The 4,269-nt window shown below is 34.6% G+C and overlaps 1 protein-coding gene across 1 annotated transcript in view; it reads right to left on the minus strand.

The window, feature by feature from the left end:
- Positions 1-586: 586 nt before the first annotated feature.
- Positions 587-4,269, minus strand: part of LOC135198538 (ezrin-like) — an 11,293-nt gene continuing 7,610 nt past the window's right edge. Inside the window, exons 7-8 of the mRNA XM_064226206.1 lie at positions 3,810-3,944; positions 587-2,491 (exon numbers count right to left, since the gene is read on the minus strand). The gene's annotated coding sequence lies outside the window, so the exon portion shown is untranslated. The remainder of the gene's footprint in view (positions 2,492-3,809; positions 3,945-4,269) is intronic.

Below are 4,269 nucleotides of genomic sequence, written 5' to 3' on the forward strand. Positions count from 1 at the left end.
GACATTTGTAGCTTAATGTTTATATATATATATATATATATATATATATATTATATATATATATATATATATATATATTGAAATTAACAGATGGGAAGGTCTTCCACACACACACACACACACAGAATGTGTGTGATCTGTCTTTGATACGTGGAAGACAGAGGGACGGAGTGAAAAAATAGAAGGAATACTCCGTTTCCAAATGAGATATTTATGCAGCTGATATATACGTTATTAAAAAGGACTAGGCATTATGTGGAGCCCACCAGAGATGACGTTTGGGAGCTCATCATTAAGGGTTAAGACTCTCGTGAACGGATTGGAGCTCGTTCTCCATCAGCCAGAATGGTGATCCTTGAAGATGAAAGAACTCACCGTGTTTTATTCAGTGACGATCCAACGAATTTTCTGAACCTGGGAAGCAGGTAATATCACCCTTAGGAGACATAAGAAAGAACGCTATTGCATGCTATTTTTTTTATCGAACTATATCTTTGATTTTTAATCAAATCATATCTTTGATTGGAAATTAAAGTCTGTGTGAGTTTGTTAATCCAGCGACGATGCATTGTGAATTGAAACAAAGTTTGATTGTCATAATCTATTTTACGTTCATGTTATTCCCAATTATACACATTTTTATGCGAATATGCACAGTGGAATTGAACTTTTTTTTTCCCAACTTGTGCAAGTTTACTAGACAATGCATCGTATGTTGGTACACCTACCTCCAATTGGAAAAGTAAGGGAAGAGCGAATAGAAAGATAAAAGGCGAGAAGAAAAAAATCCATAGATGAAAAAAGGAAAGAACAACATACTGGAAATGCTATTAAAGCCTTGCAAATTGCACTGTCGGCCACATGTGCGATGCCAACTGACAAGCCAATTAAGGTACACCCTTCCTCCTTGAATCTATCACGCATTATTGACTTCCACTGCCAGTGTTAAATAAAGTAGTCGAACGTGACTTTTCGTTTTAAGGTGACTTCTTGATTACGTTAATGTTCTTCAATGCTTTTCAGTGATCGTTCCACGCCATCTTGATCTTTTTTAATGAATGAATAGCATTTTAAAGATTCAGGTTAACTGCATCTGTAGCTCCAGAGTGTGATCACCTTTTATGAATTATTCTTGTCAGACTAAAGTTCCCTAAAGAAAAGAAGGAAAAACTTCAGATATTCACTCTCTTAGTTTTGGTTTCATTCAGTTCATTAAGACATTCAAAGGCTCTTCTTCGAGACAAGGAATGGTATAGGGAAAGAATTTAATTCCATTATCCAGGGCTTCTGTCATTATTTGAAATCCACCTCTCTCTCTCATACACACACACACAAACAATGGAGAATCACTTTTCTGCGCTAGTTAGTAAGGAGTTTACGGAAAAATGAGTTCCGTCTGAAGCTAGAGATTAATAGAGATTAATCAACATTGTGACTTTTATAGCACTTCCATCATTAGCAAACTTTTCTCTGTACTCGGAGAGAAATAAAATAAAAAGCACAGTTAGGAGTATTTCCGCTATGATCATCTGAAAGCTTAAGCAAACCCTTATTAGGGACTTTCTTTTATACCCGTTCCTGTTAAGCGTTAGTAATTGAAAACATTTCATCAAATCGTAGTGAGAGTTGAAACGAGCTACTTTTACTTAATTCTCGTTCTGTTTAATTTCTATTTTCTTCGAATGGAAAATCGTAGAGAACAACGAATAATGGAGCTTTAAATTTCACACCTTTGTCAGTGAAGAAAGCGAAGAACTTGAGCAAGTACGCAAAGAAATGGAAAACACTGTGCAATTTATTTATGTATGCATGCATATTTTAATCCCTTATTAATTTTGTGATACTCCAGCAACATATATCCTTGGTGCAGTCTCTCCATTCTCTATATTCTAAACATGAATAAACCATGATGCACTTCAATGTGATACGGTTGGATTAAGAAGGTCTACATTACTTTTATTTTAATTAACCTCGCCATGAACGAGTGACTATGAGATTTTTATTATAAATTATTCATTTAAAATTCATTCTTCATTTTCTTTCAAATATTTCATTACGTTTTCATCTTGAACATGCTTATGCTGTAGGCCCGAGATCTTTTAATAAAAAAATTTCATTCTTTCTAGACTATGTAATTGAATCTGTCCGTTCATTAAAAAGAGTTATTATAGGGGGTCTCTTTAACCTATTCCTGTCACCTCCCGTAATTCCACGATGCCGCAAGTGAATGATCGTGGATGGGAAATGGGAAATTTAAAAAGTTATATCGTAAATTCATTCATTCGCAAGCTCTTTTCACGTTTCAAGAGCTCTGCCGTTCCGGGATGGGAAGTCCACGTGCCTTCTGTAGATGCGAAGAATATCTTTAGGGTCTTCTTTCCTCCTTGTGTAGAAGATGATCTCCTGGGTGTCTCTCTCCCTGAATTTGACGGTCACGGCCTTCCGGGATTTTTGTATCTTGTGGATGGAGAGGAAAGAGATCTCCTTCCTCCTGTTCGTTAAAGAGAAATGAAGGTTTAGGACGCTGTTGCATAACTATATGTAAATTTCTGGGCTGCCAAACAGAATGTAAGAAGAAATAGACGTTTAGTCATTCGTATCAATTTTAACGAACAGAAGACTTAAGGACAATAATCTTGTCATTGTCAAGATGAGGCTCGTTAGTCATAGATGAAATGGCATTCGATTTTTCGGTATATTTCAGGCAACAATCAACTATTCCTCCCACGAAGCTTCTGATAAAAATGACATGAAAAGAACACAGTAGTTACTGGAAATATTATGTAAACTATCATGAAGATTGCTTCCATGTTGACAGCATCGTATTGAAGGATAAATAAAGCAACACTGTGGCTATCATCAAACGAATCTATTTCAGCATTTCATCCACGCTGATTGATTTAATTAGCTTATTATCTTCAGAGAAAGACCTTAACTTTTACCAACGAACTGTGTCAGCTCAACCAAAAGAAATGCATAAGATTTCACTCTTACTAATCATTACGTTATTTGAACAGGAATTCATTTCCTTTCAAGAGATTCCACAGCTTTGCCCATTCATTTTCCCCCTCTAAGCAGAAAGATATACCATTTCCCAATAGATATGTCATGTCCTCGTCAATTCTGAGTCTTGTTTCGATTAGATCATTTCCCCTTTATGAAATATCTCTCTTATCATTATCATCATCTCAGCTTCCAACGACGGGTGACAAAAAGTTATAAAGGGTTATTTTTCTATGATATACTAACTTCCCCAGTTCATTCTCTCGTCTCAATAGAAAGCTATTCTCTTCTGATTAGTTATCTAATAGATTTATGGTCTCCTCTAAACTGCCCCAGTTTATTCTCTCTTCAGTATATGTAATTATTCGCTTTACATTAGATATTTCCATCTCCTTAGATATTTTACAGAAATTGACACTATTATTAATTCAGTGTCTCGTCTAACTAGAAAAATAGCAAAATTTCATATGATAATAATGATGGTAATAATAGTAATAATAATAATAATATCATAATAATAATAATAGTATTATTATGACGCTTAATGTTACTTCTCTACAGCACCAATCCGTCCACCACCCGAAACCTGTTATTATTGCTCCTAAGATGATATCCGTCCATTAAGGGTTAAGCAACATGAAAACAGGAGATGGTCATGACCAACTGAGGAAACTGTGACTGAAAAACAGTACACAAACAAATTGTGTCTATGATATCTACCACATTAGAGTCATATACAACCCAGCTTATGTAAGATAAAAATTTCCCAATAATAATGATGTAATATTAATAATAATAATACTTACGAATAACCCGTGGCAACCAGAATACCGTTTCCGTTAAGTGAAAGCCTGCAAGGCATCCCGTCAGCCCGTTCCACATTGAAGTGGAAATAGCCATATTCGTCCAGGGACGCGACTACTCTCAGATATTCGTCAATGCTGGAAACAACACCGAATGAAACGAAAATGAAAATTGTTTCATACGTTTTCCCAAGCGTTTTTATGCTGCTCGGTGTGATTTTGTTCGTGATATGATGGCATTCTTGCAATGTTCGTTTATTTTATTGGAAATTATTTTCTGCAGTAGGTAATTTATCAATAGTTTGTATGCGTATATTAGATTCATATATGTAATAATATATTTTAATAAATAATAATAATAAATAATAATAAATATAATAAATAATAAATAATAATATTTTTTTAATATTCACAGTAGAGTGATTCTTAAAATGGTAAAACAGATCTACAGCTATGTATATGT

Source organism: Macrobrachium nipponense, chromosome 22 (genome assembly GCF_015104395.2).
Source record: "Macrobrachium nipponense isolate FS-2020 chromosome 22, ASM1510439v2, whole genome shotgun sequence".
Classification (NCBI taxonomy): domain Eukaryota; kingdom Metazoa; phylum Arthropoda; class Malacostraca; order Decapoda; family Palaemonidae; genus Macrobrachium; species Macrobrachium nipponense.